This window comes from Ptychodera flava, chromosome 15 (assembly GCF_041260155.1).
Source record: "Ptychodera flava strain L36383 chromosome 15, AS_Pfla_20210202, whole genome shotgun sequence".
Classification (NCBI taxonomy): domain Eukaryota; kingdom Metazoa; phylum Hemichordata; class Enteropneusta; family Ptychoderidae; genus Ptychodera; species Ptychodera flava.
Genome location: NC_091942.1, coordinates 33,523,616 through 33,546,896, shown reverse-complemented (window position 1 = coordinate 33,546,896; position 23,281 = coordinate 33,523,616). Strand labels below are relative to the sequence as shown.

Here is a 23,281-nt window from a genome sequence, read left to right as displayed (position 1 = left end):
TATCTTACTAATACATTGCATTAAGGTCGTGCACTTTGCAAGGCCTTAAAGTCTGTTTAACCTGGCTGTACACTATAGGTACAGTATCATCGTACAAGGTTAAAGTGATGAGAAAGAGTAATCAATTATCATGTCCTACACGCTCCTGTTGTCTTGCCCGCTTACCTGTCGTTTTGTGGGATGTTCTCCGAAATACAATACAAGGTCAAGTGCTGTCTCAATCTACTTAGTCTCGCTGGCCTTGCGAGGTCAGGAAGAGTTTGTCACTACTGCTTATCAATCAAGCAAGAAAAGTTTTAGAACGACACATTACAAGTCAGTTGGATTATGTCTGCTGATGAATGTTGTAATAAGCTACAGAACGATACTTTGCTTCAATCCAGAAACGTAGCTTTAGCCTAATGTATATTGATTGGCAGAAATGAGTACTGGTACCAATTGTCTATGATTAATCTTGCTGATATATTCAAGTTCTGAACCTATTCTGAACATACTAAAGTGAGCATCGTGAAATATTTGGAGTCCATATGGTTGTAGTGTTTAGAGGATTTATATTATCCTGTCGAGCTCCGTTGTTTTCATATTGTAACGTTCACCAAGAATAGTTGTATCATTCTGCAATTTCGACGATTTTGTGAAGTGTAGAATAATCTTTTTTGTGCGAACTTAGGGAGTTTCATAAAAGTTAGCAGATGTAAGCCTTAAACCAGAGTGTTTGTGAAATTTAAACCATTTTGTCATATTTCAACTGTAAGTATATGTCGATTTTCAATCTGAATGACATGTTGTCGTTTAAAGTTTAGCTAATCACAATTAAGCTTATCGCAAAACTAAAAAAACCGTCATTATACAGAGGAAATTTATCGTGTTGACATGATTTTTGCGACATGTTACATGCTAGCAATCTTATCACTTTCAAAGTAAGATTTCAAGGCAGTCTATTACCATTCTACGGATTTTCTACTGAGAAAACTGAGACGAGTTTGTTTTGTGAATTGTTTGAATTCGTAGCAACGTCAACTACTTGTATATCTGTGAGCATTGTTAGAAGTCTCCTTTCTCCAGAATCGTCGTTTGCAGAAAAACTATCCTGTTTTTATGCTACCTTTCGATCACAGAGATAGATATAGTTAGCTGGCACCATGTGCGAAAAAACTCTTCAGAGTGAAATGGATTGGTAAATAATCCCATTTTTCATTACCCTCCAGACACTACATCAGATTAGGGTAAATATACTCTGTTCGTCGTTACGAGATACCGTTACACGGCTAGTACGAATGTTAAAACTGCTACCGAATCGATATATATTCTCACCATAATCATGAAATTACTAACATTCTCAAAAACTAAAATGCATCATCTATCATCATTGTCGTTAAAACGTTCAATGCTACAACCACAACAATCAAGAACATTGTCTGCCTACTGCCAATGCCATCACAGTCATCACTGCCACCACTGCCGACACAATACCATCATCACCAACTCGATCTCCTAAAGGGTAGCTGCACCAACCATTACTGCACTGCCCTTGGCCCATTTACCGCCACAGCAATGCCTTACATGATGCCAATATCATGGCTGACCTTCAAGTACCAAAATCACTCCAATTAACCTTCAGTTCTTACAACAATTGCAAGAAAAGATAATTTGCGCGATTTCTCACGCTAGATGACGCATTTCTCGCTACAAATTTAGATCTACTGAAATTAGTTTTAGTTGAGTGTGCAATTATTTTCGAAGTACCAGAAAGCTTAATACGTTGCCACGGTCAACATGCCGAGAGTTATGGAATAATGGGCCACATACAGGACCTAGATAGTGCATTTTCTAGCCCAACTGAACAGCCTAGTTTTTATCACATTATCTACGTGCACGTCTGTAAATAGAAATGGGCACAAATGTGAATCAGGCAATTGCCCTATGATAGTTGTCAGTTAGAATTCGATTTCTAATTACGGTAACGAGTTCGACTAAAGTGGTTTTATATTTGCCCTCTGGGGTTCTGCATGGATCTTGGACATATCGCAATCGATTTTTACAGGTCTTTTCTCCTTTCTTCTCATTAAAAATGTCTTCTCCGTTGTGACTGCAATGTTTTCTAAGATGTTTTTGTCGCCAAACGTAGGATGTTTCTGTTTAAATTAAAATTTTAAATTAAAAAAAAAATTAAGTTTTTGACAGTTCGATGTAAGCTGATTCTTTCGATATCGGATTATGTAGTGCTTAATTTTACCATATTTTATCAACGTGTTTGATTCAAGTGTCCATGTAGGTGAAGCCATCTATCTTGGATATCATGTGATTACAGGTTCCAACGGCAGTTTACAAAAACAGCAAAAATAATCTTATGGTGAGAAATGTAAGATGCTTAATTGACTCCGAAGTCTGTTTTCAAGTAAAATGCATCATGTCTCCTTAACTGACTGCTTCGAATCGGGAATAAACGTACCATTATTTACTTGAAGCTATCATAGTGAATCGATAACCACAGCATTCGTCTCATTAATTAATGCTTGTAATGTTCATGCATAGCTTTACCCAGTTTTCGTACGATTGAAGTTTCCGATTAACATTTAGAACTATAGGACCCCTACTTTTATTGTCCATTAAGATCGAAACAATGAAATTATCCTTTTAACGGTGATATCTGTCTCTTAAGGCAAAGGTAATGAATTGCACCAACTATGCAAGACTAACACAACAAACGGTTACATCTAATATTCATGCATGCATGACACTGTGTCCACTATTTTCATTGTTTTTGTTGTGGTAAACAAGGGCATTTTCTTACAGTGCCCTATAGGTATGTCAAAATGCAAATATTGTATGCAATATGATTTGTAAGTTTTGACAACAAATCATTGTCAGCTGTAAAATAACCGTCAACGATAACACTGGGCATTATACGTGCACAGCCTGTATTCAATTTAAACGTTTAACTTTCGGCATGTCGACATAATTTGACAGTTATAGATGTACAGTTTGTTAAAAAAAGAATATAAAACTAATCAAACGTTACCATTGACACACTTTAATTAAATTATAACCAAATATGGGCATTAGCACCATGAGGACCACAGTTAAGGTATTTTACATTTCCTACTAATCTAGCTAAGAGCTGTGCACTACAACATACTGTTAAAACCCCGTTAGTTGTATCTTTTTGTCATTACTTGCCAAAAAGTATCATACGATCTCAGTTATTTTGTTTTTCTGTTATTAAGCCATATCATAATTAAAAATGATAGTATTCCAATCCTTGGTGCTTGATTTGGTTGATTAAATTCAGGCATTTACACGTAATGAATGCGGCTTTCATATTTGACTTGAACTCACTATTTAGTTGTTAAAATCAAAGTTGTGTGTTCGTAGCCGATGTTTCAAGAACGTTCTTGGTAAATCTTCGGTAAGTATTTTTTTATAAAAGCTGCATTTGATTTCAAGAGAAATGAAAAAAAAAGCTAATGGGAATTTAATAGATTCACTGTCTCCTTATTTTAATATCTTTGATATTAAACGACCGAGTAAATTCATTCTCTGGTTTGTAATAAATTAAATTATCTCCATTTGGAACTTAGAAACCGTCGAATAAATTTGTTCCGTATTTTCCTTGGCAGTTAATGATTGTTTAAATGTCCTTAATTTGAAATTACAAACGTCTTACTTTTTCAATTGCAATATTCGGAGAAAGTCATTAATGGGAATTAACTAAGTTAAGAAGGCAATATGGTGATTTATTTTACGTGTTTCATCATTCCATGTACGGTAAGTGCGATGGACGATTGGTTGCATAAGCCATACTGAGTAGCTAACAAAACGGATATTAACGAAACCTGCGTGAAGAGATCATCATGGTGATGATTTCCCTCAGTCTTCTTATATTTATCACTTTGGACAGCGAATTGTCATGAATTGTCAGCCTCTTAATAGAATAAAGTTGGTTAAGAGTTAAACAGACACGCTGAAGAGATTCTTTCATTCTCGTCCATAAAGAACCATTACTAGTAACGTTTTCAGTATTTTCCGTTGGTTTGGTTTCGTACATGTAATGCACTCACTCGATATCCTCCAACTCATGTCAATATCACTGGGCGTTAACCTTGTCAAAGCAGCCTTTATGTATGTTATGTCCAATTTCATTGTTAACAACTGGATTTTATTCTAGACTAGAATTCATTCGTCAAGAGAGACATAGTATACAAATACATTTTCTAGTGACCTAAAATTGGCAATTTTTACAGACTTTTGGGAGAAAAAGCGAAAATGTAGATAAATGTCATGTTTTCTTCCACAAAAACAATGCATTCTATCAAAGTTGTAACCGTCTTCGCACCTTTGTTCCTGATACTTCAAAAAAAAGTGTTGATTCTAGATTCAAGGAATATTTGATATTCACATTGTACACATGCAACAGCCATTTGATAACCATTTCGTTACTAAAAAGTCGTATCGATGACCTTTCAATATTCAGATTAAATGACGTCACCGAGTAATTACTGTGTATGTTCACCGTATATGAATATCTCACGTTTACGATGCAACGCATGGATTCATGCATCAGGAGACAGTGTGACGAATGGAAGAAAGGGTATTCCTATCCATCGCTGTAAAAACTGAAAAGAAAAAACATTTAACCCTATGGAGAAAATAATTTAGAAACTAAGGTAAAAAAGAGATTTCTCGTATTTTGTATGCGTTTAGGGCTTATAGTAAACACTAAGTATCATGAATAACGTATAAATATTTGTAACATAAGGAAAACTTGTTTTGATGCACATTTGAGTAATTATCTGGATTTGCAACAAGAATGAAATAAACATAGTGCGACATCTCTATGGTAGTAATGTTGACTAGAAATATCAATGATGCCTTGAGAAAACTTGACGAATGGCAGGTAGAAAGAAATATTTAAACAGTTGAATAATAAACTGTAATGGCAAAGAAGTGCCCGAAAGTTTGATCCCTAACTTGTCAAAACGTTTTATCAATTTTCAGGACAATAAGATGAATTTTTGGAGCTATCTCAACACTGTGAAAACGAACCCGATGAATAGATCTTGACATTGACAATATCATGTGAACTTTGCACCACTTTAAATTACTGCTAACGCATACTATTCGTAGAAAATATTATGAAATGTGTCGACGAAAACCAACGCCGATCCAGACAGGTCAATACACAACTATCCCCCGAATCTCTGCCACCGGATATAAACCATCATTCAGAAACATGTCAGATTCTATGAATAACTAATTAGGCATACCTTGTCCAATATGAACCTCGACTGATGATTTATATTTCCCAAATGATTTTCAGATTTACAAGGATTTGAAGGACCGAATTGTTCATGACCACATTCTCGTTAGGAGGTAGCCAGTTTGTCAGTTACATCGCTAGCACATCTGATTCTGTATAATTAAAATAAAATTGTACAGGATCTATCTGATCAGAGAATCTTTAAAAAACCGGGTGAAACAATTAGCCATAGGATGATAATATTGTAGAGCCGGGTAAGGTCGTGTTTAGATGCAGTCAACTTCGAAAGAACACTCCTGTATAGAGAGAGAAAAAAAAACTATATCTAATGGTAATTAATATACAATGTGTTTTTAAGTAAAAATGAATACTTGAACACACACGCTTGCATGTCATCAAAAGGTAAAGCAGTCACGGTTACAACGAAGCTACCGAAAAATGATGTGAAGAGTACAATTGTGTAACTTTACGCGTCGCCTTGCAGCCTTATCACACCCAAATATTGAACGCTGAAGACAATGAGGAAGTTTAGTGCCCGAATGGTTTGCTGATATGGTCATGAGAGAAAACTTTGATACGATCGACCCACCCATACGTGTGGCAATTTTTTCTCCAACATCATTCAGAACATCAATGATACCCCTGAAAATACTACTGGCCGAAGTATTCTCATTATCCAAGATGGCGATCGTGGATATAAAAATCCTTTAAAACTAACTTGTTGTTGCATTTATTGCATTTCCAGGCCTCCGGCCCAAATACAAATCAGAAAACATATACAAAGAATAGAGCCACGCAAAAGATACATAACTGAATATGCACTTAAAGAACTGCTTTTTTCCCACACAAAGTTTTGAATACAAATTTACGGAGTTTAAATAAAAGATCAGACTGTTTTGTTTTTATAAGTCTTGTAAATTTAAGGAAATCCTTTAAAAATATTTCCTTCGTAAGACAACTTACACGATCTGAAGTTGGCCAATAAACTGTGTGCGTTTTTCTCACTGTTGCCGCTTAAATGGTGGAAAGCTTTATGCGTAGCTTAGCAGTTTGCCGGTACATACAAGACAAGAACGCTAGAAATAAAGTATTATTTGTCTTTCGAGTGATAAATTGATACACAGCAGGAACCCGCTGTCTGCAAATTGAAATGACAATATTTTCGTTGGAAACGTGCGCGTACATTGCCCCATTTAATTATGTTTAATCCATTACGGAACTAAATTAAGTATTTTCCCTGAAATATTTTCCTTTGGCGCTAGATAAATTATGTTTTCATTTTTAATACTTAAATCATGTTCTCGTTTTTAATCTAAAACTCCGGAGGGTATAAGAAATGTCTTTTCCTCTCAGCTAGTGATCTATTCGTATACATGTGACAATTTTGGATGAACACATGTATTTTATATTTGATAAAAAGTGTGTGTGTTGCGGCTTAATGACCGACGGAAATGAGATGTACTGCTCTGTAGTTTTGCCCCTGTCATTCAATATGTCTTTCCCCTCTATTCCTCTTTGTCTTTGTCTATCTCTGTCTGTTCTTATGTATGTCTGTCTTTCGGCCTTTCTCTCCCTGTATTTCTGTCTCTGTCTCTGTCTGTCTGTCTGTCTGTCTCATATCTCTCCATCTCTTTCTTTCTGTCTATTGTGAAGCTATTTTAATTTAATAGGATAAATGGTCAATTCGGGAGTTGTTTGAAAAAAGCGGAAGCAAAATTAGGAGTTGTGATTTAAAGTAGAGAGGGTCTGAGGAAGTGACAGTGATAATTATATCCATGATAGGTATCCCAAAGGTTCAGCTGACAGACCCATATGCACGGCAAGTTATCAGCATAAACTTCCAATATGCAATTTCCTCAGCCAGCCATCATATATTTAATGATGCTCAGTTGTGATATGTCTTTTGTCAGTTCTAACACGCAATGTCTTTCAGCGCTCATCCTCACAAATATTGTTTCCATTTTCGACTCAAATTTAGAATCAATTACAGTGGCATAATCGAGAAACCATATGCGCTAACGTCATTTCATAGTCTATACTTGACAAGGAGTAATGAAAAAACGATGAACGAAAAACAAAAAGTTAAGACAGAGATAAAGTTTCATTTCCATTTGCAAAGCACCCATCACTTACATGTAAAAAAAAACAAGAATGAAATTGGCTGGGTTAATGTGCACAAAATAAACTGGCCTTCCTGTGTGAAAGCTACGAATGTATGTGTGTTACCGTGACCCACATAATGATTCTATGAAATTGGAAATGTCGGTTTGAAGATCTATTTTTTGGCTTACAGTGACCTGAAGGTGGTGGCCAAATTTACTGAATTCATGTATTATATTTGAAACAAGAAAAATAAATTTGTGTCAATAGATATAAAATAGATTTGGTTTAGTGAAAGGAAATACTGATATTGTTATTTCGCCTAATCGCCATTGATACATCAACATCTATAATAATCTCCATACATTCCATCCATTGATGGAACATTACATTCATAAGCACTTCTTCATAATCCTGGGTGCAATATTCCAAGCAATGTAATTTGGTCTCCTTAATAGGACATCATATTTCATACCATTCGAATGATACCCCAGGTAGTGTTGACTCTTAATTCAACTCATATCGGGGTCAAATGTTTGTGGCCTTCGTTGCTTTAATACATCTATAAATAGCTTGTTCCCGCTTCCCAACTTGCCCTTATGTTACCCCCACTTTCTTTGGATTTCTCTCGAATTGTTCATAGTCCCGCACGTATTTACAACATATATATATATTTATATTATATCATGCTACCATGCGCCATTCTGATTGGACGAGAGCGATGCTAAAATATTGTTTTAGCACTGATAGCGGTGGTAAAACGGGCCCCTAAACCAGCATTTTTGAAAATTGCCCGGTCGGTGCATTACAACGATGTGGCTCTGAACTTAATCCGAAACAGTCCGCTTTGTTTCAAAGACCGAGTTCGAATTTCGATACAGAGATAAAGTATGGTTCTGCAACTCACCTCTTGGTGAAAATAAGCGGTCTATGATGAAAGAAATCTCCGAAGCAATACATTTATTTTGGTATGATGATGTACAAAATTGTATAGAGTAACAGCGCACTGTGTAGTTTGCTTGATCGATTCAGCAGGAGTCGAGAGGCGACATACCGCTCTTTAAAACGAAGCTACTACTAGTATTCGTTCATACACAAATAAATTGAAACTTCCTCACTGTAACGGTACGTCAGATATTCCTTCCTAGAGTTTGGGCTGTAACAGACCAGGGTGTTCTAACGATGTAGCCCAAGAACTTGAAGAAGTTCAAAATAACAATGCGATCATTCCTGGCGACTGCGACGAAAATCGCTGTGTCAGCGTCCAGCTCTCGCTGAATCGGGCAACACACTCTGCTCGCATATTACAACTGTTCATACAGTCGCCGTAATCCATGTCTGGATTATTTCAAAACTGCACGTTTTCTGGCACAAATTATCTATCCAAAATATCCATCAAAAATAGAACCTGTAACCCCACTGCACCACCTCCTCTGTCTGAATGTTACGACGGTTGGCGCACACCGGACTGACAGTGAATGAGACAAATCTATTTTTAGTGTACTACGGAAAAAAAAAGCCAGCGCTATTGTTTTTATGTACATTTACGAAAAAATTGTTACTTTTTCTTTTGCTTTGAACTCTTGACCCATTTCTGTGTCTGAAGCAGTTCGTGTTGCATGTAAATATTAATGAAATTTTGATGAACGTAATGCATATGTTATCGTAGGATATTGTGTTCGTGTGTTGTCAACGTAATCCAAACTTATAAAAATGCTCGGTCTCGGGCGATGATTTTCCGACGTTCGATCTCTCAGACGTCAGTTTTCTGCATTTTGGGCTGAAACTGACGAAAATGCCGGACCAAGACGACAAAGACACACAAGTTGATATAATATAATAGCAATAACCCCCTTCGCAGTCGGGTATACACTCGATTTTGGTACAATTCGCTCCATATAGCACTCGCCTATCGGCTCGTGCTATATGTCGCGCACTGTACCAAAATCTCGTGTATACCCTCCTGCGGCGGGGGTTATTGCTTAAATTATATATATATATATATATATATATATAATATATATATATATATATATATATATATATATATATATATATATATATATATATCATCAACAAATGCAGTAAATCTTTGTTCTGTTATTGAACCTCAACAAATGCAGTAAATCTTTGTTCTGTTATTGAACCTCTCTTTTACGGGCACGGATCCAGCCTTGCCGTTTTGACTGCTTATGTCTTTGCAAGATGAATAGGTGCTGTACGCTGTAGGTTTGAATCCGATCCAGAATTTACTGATGTAACAAAATCTATCTCAGGAAAATCTCAACTCCACTTCGTGCTTTTGTGTGTGTGTGTAATGTTTCAAAAAGCTCACACAGATCAGCGAGATTGTTTGCAAAGATGGATATTGCAGAAGTATAGTGTCCACATAGATACTATCAATATCAGCGACTGTATCAAGCATAACGGAGTGTGAATTTCAACGTGACTTATTAGATGTACTCGTACTTTGCACTACAAATGGAAGGGATGTTGCTCCCGATGAGGAAAGTTTACACAATTATTTTTCATTTGACCGGACTATTCAAAATGGGCAAGTATAGGGAACTCTATAGGCCAACGCTAACCAATTCAAAAGACAAACAGACGTAAAAGTCCAGCCGCCTCACAAAGCCATGAAGGACCCCCCTAATATACCTTATTGGTATAGGGAAGATTTGGCAAAACGTTCTTCAGCTGGGTCTTCCTTAAAAAAAGGTGATTACATCATACGGCGAAGGTGACAATACCTTACCCAATGACTCAACAGTTAAAAAATGTATCATATTGGTTTGAATAGACTGTGAAGTGAAAGGTTATACGCCGAAGCAATGAGTCTTAAATTTCCATGAAGCTTTAGCTGGCACATACTCAACTAAATAATGGTTATTCGATTGTTTGGTAAAGTAGTCATCTACAACTGAGATGGATATTATTACTTTAGATTTCTGCTTCGATTCTATGAACATAATTGTAGTTTTAGTGAATTTGAAAGTGTCTGCTTGTAGTTCACCGAAAGCAATCCGTTTTTGCATAGCTTTTTCGACTTGACTAGACGGGCTTCTGCAAGCGGCGGCTATCTGAAAACATCGCGTGTCCCTGCATAGTAATACACGACTTGGCATGTATTCAACAATAAGCATCTCAGAGTAATGTAGCTCTCTTTTCTAATGCGCCAGGCAGGTTAATGGCTCAAAAATGGCGCCGTTTTGTTACGGAAGACAGCAAATACCAGGAAAGCTGAGTGTACAGGTAAAGAGACGAAATAATGAGGATGACAATTTCATCTGTTTTTCGTTAGCCTTATTCCAGATGCCATTAATCATGATTCTGAAATGACATGTATGTGGAGTGATTGATGGCTAGGATTGTGATCCAGGCCTACTAGAAACACAATAAATTTAGGAAAACTTAAAAGCAGAGAGTGACTATCACATATGCATTCCAATCTGTTGATGGCATATTTTTCCTGAGTAAAAAAACGAACAGGAACATTTTGTCGGATAAAAGGTAGAGAAAGTGAAAGGTCACGATGGTGAAAATATGACATATGCTCAATTTAATTATAGTTTGTCATGGTGAGAAGCTGGTTATTACCAGGGTTTCAACATCACGACAGATTTTGTTTCTTTGTGTGGCGTTTTATTGACATTTCCAAACATCCATTCAGAGGTCTCGGAGTCTCATTTTCCAGGTATATTCTCTGTTTGAGTACAGAGGCAAACCAGCAGTCAGGATATTAAACTCAATTCTCAATGTCTCCTCGCTCTGAATAGATGGTACAGATGAATGTGATGTTGCTAGACACCCTGTTCTAGGGCGTAAAGTAAGCGTACAAAAATTGTGTAGTGGCCAACTACTTGAAAACAAATTATACTTTTCCATCAGCATAACGCTAATTGGATGGTAGAAATATCATAATAATGACATTAGTTCCCGAAGGGAAACGGGATCAAGGCTGTATCTAGACGTCTAAAGTAAGATGAAATGGGATTATTGCCGAGACGAACCGTCGAAAATGTTAGAATGTCAATTTCTAACTTCTCCTACGAAGGTCGGTGAAAGGATGTTGACACGTTTTACGATTCGTAAATCCAAAGTTTTATGTTCACGATGAGAGTAAAAGTTGTGCTGTGCTGAGATGCCAGGGCAGTGACTGATGACTAGGATTAGATATATCTCATAACATGAGAATCAATCGATCGCCAAGTCATGATAAATTGCGACATTACAAGAATTCAGTGAATACGCAAATAGGTCATTAGAGTGTGATCCCGGCATACCGATCTATCAACATTTGTGATCACCTAGAAAATATAATTCATGTAAGCATCATTATCAGAGAACATACCGTGCGGTATCTCATACGATATTTCAAATAATGACGATCAACAACTCTGTAAATTGTGCCAAGGCATGTAAATAACCTGACTGGGAAACGGAGTCTGTTTAAATGTGACTTTTGCAGCTATGATGAAAAAATTGACAATATTCTGGTACGAACAATACTTTCGAAACAAACACTTCGTGAATACACGATTAGCGATGCAACTAGGTCGTAACTCATCACTAACGACATCCAGATATTTGCCGACAGCGCAATATCAGCTCCCATGTGTGATCTGAAGGATTAGTTAAGGCTAGAGCTCATATTTCCTTCTTTTGTGACTTCAAAATTATTCACAAATCTAGGCTATGGCCGTTCACCTTTCCAGGATCAGAGTGTTCTCACAGGCCCAGGTGTTCGTAGAGTTTCAGTGAAGTCAACAATTCCAGCATGTTGACGAACCACGTTTAATTGCTAGAAGAAACATCCACATGTCAGCGATGACAGTGGGTCGGCGAAATGGACAACAATCCTTTCCCAATTACTGAAAGATTAACTCGCAAAAATTTCTCAAGTTACAGCAGGTGAACAAATATCTTGCAAATTGGCCGTTGAAATGTCGCAACCGTTTAACATGACAAAATTATGTGATGTCTATCGCCGACAGTTGCCAGGGAATATTTAATCACGACATTATTTAATCGGCTTTCACCCTGTTTTCCTACTTGCACGACACGGCGAAATATCTAAAATAACAAAAAGTTTAAGATAAAATAAATGGATTCAAATTTGCAGAGACAACACTTTATGATAGTTGGTAGAAGTTTTGCTGAAAGATTTCTTTCAGCAAAACTTCTTCAAAGTACTCTGTTGTTGAAATAGCGATTCTTTAACATAAGAATACAGTCTCAGTATCCACACAAGTCATCTCAACGACTGAGTAATCCTTTAAAATGTTCTCAAATAAACGCATACCTTGCTTAGCTTCAACAGCATTCGTTTTCTATTTTCTTTTTGTAAAGTTTGTGGTACATTGAATTATTTTAAACTTTCCCATAAACATTTGAATAAGATTTGCCCACAGATTTGAAATCATATCGGCAGGAATCCAATTATATGGACAAGAATTAACCATTATTTCAGGGGTCAACATCAATGTAAACTTTAAAGAAGGAGCCAGCAAGAACGCGATTTCTTGAGCTGACCGAACGACAGGCAGAGCTAATGATGTAGTGTCCCCACGTAGGTGGGCAGATGTATACATCTGTTTTGATATTTGTCAGAGTTTAAGCTTTGTCCTTTCTCAAAAGAATCGCAGCCCTAGTTAGGTGATTTCTGATATCAGTGTAAAAGAACCTCATTAGTGTTCGGGGACACGAACATTGGCGGTTTTCTTCATTTATGCTATTTCAAGGAGATGAGTCTTTGACGGATGGCTTCATTAAATCTGATAGTTACATAGATTTTTCATTCGACGGGAGGAAAGCAATGGTTCTTAATTATTACGGTGTGTTTTCCGGCAATATGCATAATGAAGCTATCCTTTGCATAAATTAGGCTAGATTAGCAAAAGAGATATGCTCAAACATATCCATACAGAGTTCAGTTTCAGTGATAAAAACAATCATTTCGAAAGGGTACGAAAGTTGGCTGTGGAAGTGATCAACACATAAAATAGTTCACTGATTCATCTCTGATACAGCCTTCGAGCTCGGCAGTGCATCTTCAAGTTGGAAAGCATTGGCGCAACGTTAGTCTGGCAGAGACCCTGCGATTCGCGTTCTTCCCTGTTGGAACACGCGCGCGCCCTTCCGCAGAGACGCGACGCGAATCCCAGGGTCTGGACGTTCTTGCAAGCGACCGGTCGGATTTCTGCCTGATCCGGGTACTTTATAGAACTCCACGCATCCGTTAATCAAACAAAAAATGACAAGTACCATAGCCAAATAAAATCAAAAACGAAAAATAAAAACATACCGCATATATAGGTCTATTAGCTAATAGTGTAATATTCTCTCCGCCCAGTTAGATAGGTGTTTCTTTTGAGGTCACTACCCTTATGAATATTCATACCCTTGCAAAAATGGACAGTCGCTGTGTCCGGCAGCGCGTGCTCACAGCTAGCTGCACAGCGTAGCCTTCGAATGCAGGCCCATCGTGGGCGCGCATAAAACAAGGCACAGCGACTGTGGAGAGTCTAGCGCAACGTATACGGTCGACGCATCCAATCGGCTTGGTAAACTCAACTCTGCTAGGATTATAATGGGGCCGTTTGGTTGCATTCTTTGTTGGATAATTACGTTGCGTTAGCAACTATAAACTGTAATCTTTCTACAACATCGTGACCATAAATCATCACACTTCTGGCGAGGCTATTAAATTACCACCGTAGTCGAAAGATTGTGCAAGTTATCAAAGTACCGCTTCGTGTGAATTAATAGTGTTAACATTAGACAGCTTAAAGAGCTGGAAATGCACTTTGACCAATCGGTTACCAGTCGCCGAAATTTGTTCCACTCGATCGCTGTTTTTTTCCAATAGATATGATGGCAGCAAATTTACTGTTGATAGAACCTGTATTTTAGTAATTAGATTACCTCGTGTCCAATGTCTATATACGGCAAGTCTTGTTACGATAAGTGCGCTGTACTTGATTGAGCCGAGGAAAAGTATCGACTACACTTTGAAAGAAATGGATTATATAAAATTAGTTTTGTTGCACCTTGTAATTCCTGTTAAACCTATCAAAGGAATATAGTATTTATATTTAGCATTTACGTCAACTGCCTCGCTTGTATTACGGAAAGTTCTAAATGTAATTAGGTTATAATGACACCTGTAATTTGTGCTCGATACATCTGTTGCCGTAATTTCATACCTTGTATCTGGCGGTGATAATTTTGCAAGGCATTATTCCCATTTTATCGTATTACTCTTTCCTCTTTTTGCCGCCTTAGAGAATAATCTTCCATCCAATCATCCAGAAATTCAAAATTGAAGTAAAATCGAACATGGGCGCAATTGCTTGAAGTTCTAATCAACTCTATGTGCTGGTAGAATTTGCATTAGCTGCGATTTAAGACCCAAGAAGTCAGTTAATAGACAGTAACACCGAACAGGGTCTGCGGCGACCCTACTTCCTGTTGTGAATACCTTCTCATAAAGTTTGGGTTCTATTCAGAGCAGGACACAACTGCAAATTAGCCGAAATCAGTGGAAAAGAGCGAAATAAACACGGTGAAAAATTTGTAGGAGAGTGATTTTAAACTCTGAAAACACATGAGTGCTCCGATATAACACGCTCTACATAGATTGCGTTACGTCAGTCCCAGTCATGGCGTAACCGTTCGTGCGTTGAAAACCTCTATTTAATATAAGAATTCTCCCATTCATACTGTATGCCAAACATTTCTGTTTGATTTGTTTCTCTGAATCCTGGTTGCACCACTCTGTTATTCTTTCTCACCCACTCTCTGCCATTTAATCAAATAATTATGATTTATTAGTCGATGTTAACTTTTAGCCCGACAGGCAGGTGAACACCAAGTAAATGCCTTGATTATTATGGCCTTGAAAAAATGAGGTCAGGCCGAGGGAAGGCTGCCACGCTGTCGTATTCACTAACATTAGCAGCGAACAACATATTCTTTTACATAAGTTCTTGGAAGAGTACAAACATGATAAAATTGCGGAAATTATGAAAACCAATGAAAAAAATCCGATATAATCTCTCCGGTTCTGAGCAAATATTTCTTTCAAACGATAAGAATCATTGTTACAGTACCTGCTTTCGGTCATTCGTGTTAGCACTAAAAAGGCGCCTGTCTGACGTATTCCTTCTTTAGATGTCTCTTTTCATTTTATTAATTCCACTCCTGTGTTTATCCTAGATCAACAAAATTATATTTCTCATATCAGTCTCAAATCGACGATGCACTAAATTGTGAAAAGAGTAATTTCCTGCTCATTTGTGACAACGTTGCGCTCTTTTCATATTCCAATTACCCATAACGAGAAGCCAGCCATTTTAAAATACAATAGTGACTCGAATGAATCTTGCTGGATAAGAAATGCGATAAAGCTGCCGCATTTACGAAAATGCATTCATGACAATTTGACTGTTATAATGTTTTAAATGAACTAATTTCGGTTGCATTGAGCGATGAATAAAATGAGCCGTTTAATGTGGACTCTTGAACAGGTTTTGTCAAATTTCCTTGGGGGTTTAGCGACACAGAAAAAATTCAGGACTAATTGTGAAAGGATTGTGTTAGGAAATGTCTGGATGAAGCTATCTATCTTGAAAATTCCTTGGAGGAATTAACAGCCTAATTGATTGAATTAACCTAAATGTGTCCTCTAACAAGGTTCAAAGATTCAGCACTGTGGGAAACCAATGGCTTCATTTCTTTCACACCAGTGTCATTCGAGGTCAAGGCATCCGTAGTCAACTAAGTCGGTTTAAGTACACATCACTTTCCGGTAAACGTGCTTTGAAATCGGTCATACCGTGCGCTCAAGTCTTGTTTTCTGGAGTGTGCAAAATGTCAAAACGCGTACTTTCATGTTTTCCAAGAAACGCTTTTATTTGGAGACTAAGAATATCGGGTTACTGTCCATTTACGACAATGCTAGTATAATAACAGAACGCAATCACTTCCTAAACCGGAATGCGATAAATCTCCTAAAACAATAATTACGTGTTCCCTGTCTTGAAATAATCCGAACTCAAAATGTATAGAATTCGAATATAATATTGAACGTGCTGAATTCGACCTTGAATCCATATGACTTTGCTCCCATGATCGTAGACGTTGTTCACTTGTGGCGGTAAACACTTCGACTTAAGGTAGAACACGCCTCGGGGACAGATATTCGGACTCTCAAACTTCTACAATTATTTTCTGATCTACCAATTGTAGGGGCTCATTTTAAAGCTCTTGAAGAAAGAAAAACTTTTACCGTCTTAGTTTTCCGAAAATCCAAAATTTAATTTTTCCCCATAGTGTTAACACAGGGATGGCAGCCATTTTGAGTTTCAAATATCGCAAAATATTGGGTAATATGTTTCGGTATTCTTGATTTGGTAAGAGAATGGTCGAAAGTTTCATTTAGAAGAGTTTGAGCAAAAATTTAAGTCTTTCACTTTCAAGGTGCTTACTATCTTAATGTCTCATTTTGAAAACACACCGGCAAAACTAGCCTCAGCAAGGTATATCATCAAAATTGACGTCTTTAACAACGTTTGTTCCCCATGTCTACATCTTTGTGTCAAATCAAGCCAGACTAAGTCTCTGACATAATGAAGAGACAGTCACACCCGACCAAAGCTCGTGGCAAAATGGTGAAAATTATCACCAATCTAGAGCCATTCTGTCTCCAAGTAAAAGGTTGAAGCATTAAAAGTCAACATTGTCTCTGACTTGGTGCAAATCTAAATGAAAACAAGTTTAGTTACAACGTGACATTTTGGCTTTGAGAACAAGAATTATGTGAAGTGATATCTTCTGGCTAAGAGAACAAGATATCCAAGGCAAGGAGCAGAATAAGTAATATACTAAGCGACATCTTCTGGAAAATAACGTCTGATGTGATTGGACAGGTTCCTTTTGAACGATTCACCTCTGAAAGTATTTCGAAATCAAATGTTTCTTTTTAAATTTTTATCTTAGTTTTCCTAATACTGGACTGAATATCATAACAAATTGACAAGTAATGCATTCTTAGCATGCTGTGAAATGCTTTTTGTTTTTGACCGCCCCTCCCGAGATCAAATGATCGACACCTTAATAAATGTTTTGTCTTGATTCATTGATTTCAAATCAGGTCATGCTATGCAAAATTTTATAATTGAGAACAAACAGGTAAGTACGTTCACTGTAATGTTCTTAACAACTAATTCACTAATTACATAAAAAGAACATCCAAAAATACATGTACTGTGTGCTGCCACCGGCTATAATATGATTTATTCATTGTAAACGACGAATTAAGTCTTGGTAAGTCAAATAAAATCATGATTTATTTAGGCCGCGATTTGCCTGGGCAATCGAGGATGTGTCTTACGAAGTCAGGGAACCAGTGAATGATTTGCATAATCCAGGAAGATCACGAAATGAAAATTTAAGCGTCGTCGTCAAATCCGGAGCTAAAGCAAATAAATCTTCGGTGTATATTTCAACTTCAAACTAAAATGGACACGGTTTGCAATTCATCAGGGTAGGGCAATGTACAGTTTGTTTTGACCTTCACGAGGAAGCTGCGGAAATATTTAGATTGAATTAGGTATGTTATGATGTAAAGTGTGAAAACGTTCCTCCCTTCTCTTGAATGTTAATTGGTGCGGCGACAACATAAAATATTACGAGGAAACTATCATGGAATATGATCTAGAAAACATAAATTTGGCAGTTTATACCCAATGAGAAAACTTGTGAAAGTATATAATCTCAGCAAACCAAAAAAAATGACGTTAGGAAACCGAGAACTTGAACAAATAGGCTCTAATTTCTTTGCATTGTCGGATACTTTGTGATTTGTTGTCGGTACGTGCCGTGGTGAAGGCAACCTTTCATATCAGACGCTGTGATCTATGCAGTGCCTCGCCACATCGCATTAATAGTAATGTTCCCACAGCGGGTTGTACACGAATCAGATCGTGTTGAAATCATTGCTTGGAAAGTATATATGACTGCATTTGATGCCGAGTAGGTTTACTCTGGTTAGCTTTGTACTATCAAACTACTTCAAACACGAAGTGATAAGCGGCGATACACCGTAGAGTTTTACAAAGACAGTCAACCGTTCAATCGTGATTCTCTCGTCCAAGCAGGGGCATAGCCAGATCGAGTTAAGGGCTAGTTGGTGAGTATCACACGAGCATGTTCGCTTGAATAAGCAACAGATCGCTTGGAGTTCTTATGCTATACCATAAACGCTGTTTTAAGCAGAGTTAAATGTACGGAAACGGACTGCAAATACACGACGTTTGCTTTCCGAGTATGACTTGTGATGTGACGAGACCGTGAACTTGTTGAAGAGCCATTTTATAGTCGTTCTTCTGCTTCTGGTTGCACCGCATTCGTTTCAGCGGCTCAGGAGACAATCATTCAAAATGTGTGCTCTGTTTCATCTATTAGTTTGTCTATCTGCATCTTTTGACTGACGTGGTCTGATGTGTTCTGTAGGTTTTGATCACTCGTGTCAAACAGAATATGACCATGGATCAATCGTTGTCTCGTTGTTTCCCAGAAGGAGACATTAAAGAGGACGGCTTGTCTTCTTTATTTCTATGATTTACTCACGTTATTCGCCATTCGGTGGCGATCTCTTTTGATTTATTAAAGTCGTATAATTGCACTCTTTCGGGTCTAAATAACATGTTCGCAAAATTTGTAGAGAGCACTGAACGCAATGTTCTGTGTAAATACAACTTTATCTTCGCTACGATTTTTTCATTTGGAAGTATGTCAAAAATAATCACATGATGACAACGATCTCTTTTGATTTATTAAAGTCGTATAATTGCACTCTTTCGGGTCTTAATAACATGTTCGCAAAATTTGTAGCGAGCACTGAAATCAATGTACTATGTAAATACAGATTTACGGTCGCAACGATTTTGTCATTTTGCAAGTAAATCAAGAATAATCACATGATGACAAACTCTCATAATATGACTAGACAAAACGTAGGTAATAATCATGGCTTTCACAACGAGTTTTACCAAAGTCTGTCAGAGGATAATTACAGTGAAAGCCAAGACGTTTCTGAGATCGTTGGTCTAGTCTACCGAGGCAAATGTTCAGTCATGATCTGTCTCAAGTTTTCCTATTAATGTTTCCGGTTGGTTTCCCCGAAAGCGATGATATTCCTTACCAACGTTGATCTAATTAAATTATTTCATAAGAACTGGTTCATGATTCACATAGAATCTTTGATATTTTAGACTAACCTTGAGTATTCCGTTCACTGTACAGAACAAAGTTTAATGTTCTATGTCGTCTTCACATCAGATGCTTTTTCCCCTGTGATCCCATTGTGAGCTCTCGCCAATTTGTATATGGCAGTTGAACGTCAACAACACTTAACGCTAGCATGTCATTAATCAGCTTGTCAAGTTAACGAAGCCGAGTTGTAAGTGTTAGTTTTTTCATCGCTTCAAGGTATGCTGATCAACGAGAATACTCATAATGGCTTTCATTTCAATACTCATTACGTGTCAAGTCCACAGCTGAAACTGACACCAATGAAATCAATAGTGTTTGTTAACAACGATCGATGAGTGTCTCAGTAATATTCAGTCTTGTCGCACTCAACAATATATTTATCATCGTAGGAATGAATGCTTTGCATGAATTTTAGCGTGCATGTGCTGTATTTTGAAGTATTTCGAAATTCTGTTTTTCAACAACTCTTAGTTTTTTTATTTAAAAAATGGTTGATGTACAACAATCGTGTAACGTTGAACCAATTTTTTCACGAAGCTGAGAGACTTCACCATTGCTCACACATAGAGTCCTCCATTCTATTGAGAGCGTATACATACATACGTACACATGCAATCACTGTTTTTTGCCCCAACGTTTCGTGGGGAATTGTAAGATTAGACGTGATGCCTCGATATTATTTCACTTTATGTTGTTCGCTTTAATTTATTTAATGGATTTTGTGAAGGCATGGTTACTTCTCGAACCATTCACGTTTTGTATGCATGGATATCATATTCCAACAATTTGACCTCAGGTTTGGTGCTCTGAAAACTATGACTGTTAACTCTGTACGAGTGTACTCGCTGTCACCGCTTTAAAACTACAACGTAAAGAAGAGATCCAACTCTCTTCTTTCGAAAAATTAAGTCCTTTCCGTACAGTCTAAAGGTTTTGGAAATTCATCCTTAGTCAAGTCATTTCTTTCGATAATTTTCTCAAAAGAACACTTCAGATTCGCGGTTGCCGTTTTTCTTCATATCTTCGTGTCAGGGGTATCATCGGTACCGTGAAAGTCGTTGGTCAAAACTTGATCAAATTATGCAACGACTATGTGACATTGCTAGAATTTATAAGTTTTGGTGGATTTGCTTATCGTACATTTTATGTACTCCATAAAAAGCAGCGATAAACTGGATGTCAGTAAACAATGTTAAAAATCACATTTCGATGACTTGAACAGTCAGTTGATGCCATCGTTGACGAGGGCAGCTAATCACCTGTTCGATATTTTTACCTAATCTTTGTTTCAATGCCATATCTGATCTACTCAGTATGTAAATGTGGACTGGAGGCAAAACGTCAAAAACGTGCTTTGTTTGCACGAATACGCTGATGAGGATCGTCGCAACTTCTGAAGTATATCTGACGGACACAATTCAACAACAACAAGAGATTAATGACGATAAACAAGACGTCCTGGTCTTATATTGTATCTTAGATTGATGAAAATGACTCGAAAACCAAACTTATCAAAGCTCAGATATATCAGATGAAAGTATTAAGCAGCAGCGGTTAATTATCGGTTTTTATATAGTGATACTCATCAGTATTGAAAACAGTGAAAGAATCAACAACACACAATGTTGCATCATTATTGGCAACAGTGAAAGAATGAACAACACACAATGTTGGGGATTGTTCCCCTGAGGCAAAATTGTGTATTTCATATTATGTTATGTTATGTTATGTTATGTTATGTTATGTTATGTTATGTTATGTTATGTTATGTTATGTTATGTTATGTTATGTTATGTTATGTTATGTTATGCTATGCTATGCTATGCTATGCTATGCTATGCTATGTTTTGTTTTGTTATGTTATGTTATGTTATGTTATGTTATGTTATGTTATGTCGTGTCATGTCATGTCATGTTATGTCATGTCATGTTATGTTATATTATGCTATGCTATGCTATGTTATGTTATGTTATGTTATGTTGTGTCGTGTCATGTCATGTCATGTCATGTTATGTTATATTATGCTATGCTATGTTATGTTATGTTATGTCAAAATACTTTATATTTACATTTACTCCGACTCGGACGCTTCTTCTCGTGAAACTGACGATTTTGTTACTGAGGCATGTGCAAAGCCTTTCTACATTTTCGAACAGGCCAAATTATTTTGCGTGCCGAATGTATTATTTCAAGGATTTTGCGCCTTTGAAAAATCCTTGGTTTGTTTTAAGCACTACAAGGAACATTTTCATGGTGGTTCAACCAACCTCAGATTTGAAACCGATCATGTTTGAATGAGATGATAGAGTCATTAGTCATTACGTTTGATCTGAAGAAGTTCTGCATTCTGTGTTCAATCGATCTTTCATTTAAGCTTGTTGCACATGGGTGGATGGATGTAACTACAGCTGACTCTACGAATTAAGACAAATCAGCATTTGAAATATAATTAACTGCTCTCAGACTGTGGCACTAACGGACGCACCGTTACTCGCAGCATTATTCAACCAACTCTGGAAAGATTCGAGTGATTTGAAATTCGTCTCTCTTTCTCGTCCGTCTGCCATATCCGTCATAAAGTCTTATTGATATTCTGTAAGAGTAGTGTGGTGGAGAGAGCGTGGTTTTTATCAAGTCTGAAAGGCACGCTCCACGCATAATTAATCCAAGACTTCCTGGTGATGGTAAAAGGTCATAGGGATGGCTGCGAGAATGACACCGGATTGACGAGGAGTAGAAACCTCTTTCTTCACCAGGAAAGCCTAGTTACATTCTAGCTCTTTCCCATTTTCCGTTCCGGTTCTCGAAGCAGAAGGCATGGGATCGGATATAAGAATTTTTGATCACATAAATGGATAAATGTGCAAATATTCGATTTCCTTGACACAATAAAAACTTAGAAACGACTGTAAGCCGTTCACATGGTTACCGGCTTCGACACAGGGTCAGGGTTATCAATGAAGTTCAGAACCCGGCTCGGACATAAATGTCCGATGACGGCATAGAGTACCAGGGAGTCAGGGTGCAAAGGGTTAATGAAGGGTTATTAGTCCCCACGGACACCGTCCGGGGGGACTTATAGGTTTGGTCATGTCCGTGCGTGTGTGCGTCCGTGCGTGCGTGCGTGCGTGCGTGTGTGCGTCCGTGCGTGCGTCCGTCCGTTCACGCAGATATCTCAGAGATGCAAGAAGCAATTTCATTCAAACTTGGTACAAGGATTACTTCATATGTCATACAGATGCACGTCGATTTGTTTTGTGATACGATCCAATATGGTCGCCAGGCGGCCATTTTATTACGATTTTTTCATGTACAGAGCCATAACTCAGACATGTTTCAACCGATTTTATTCAAAGTTGGTACAATGACATTGATTAATGTCATAGATATGCACATCATTTTGTTTTGTGATACGATCCAATATGGCCGCCAGGCGGCCATTTTATTACGATTTTTTCATGTACAGAGCCATAACTCAGACATGTTTCAACCGATTTTATTCCAAGTTGGTACAAGGATATTGACCAATGTCATAGATATGCACGTCATTTTGTTTTGTGATACGATCCAATATGGCCGCCAGGCGGCCATTTTATTACGATTTTTTCATGTACAGAGCCAGATCTCAAACATGTTGCAACCGA

The 23,281-nt window shown here is 37.4% G+C and overlaps 1 long non-coding RNA gene across 2 annotated transcripts in view; it reads left to right on the top strand.

Moving 5' to 3' along the window:
* Window positions 1-23,281, top strand: part of LOC139151952 (uncharacterized) — a 54,204-nt gene that overhangs the window by 21,385 nt on the left and 9,538 nt on the right. The window contains exon 1 of one of the 2 annotated variants that reach the window (XR_011556517.1): window positions 18,159-18,551. The exons of the other annotated variant lie outside the window; for it this stretch is intronic. This is a non-coding gene — a long non-coding RNA (uncharacterized lncRNA). Of the gene's footprint in view, window positions 1-18,158; window positions 18,552-23,281 lie in introns of those variants that run through there. 2 annotated transcript variants of the gene reach the window in all.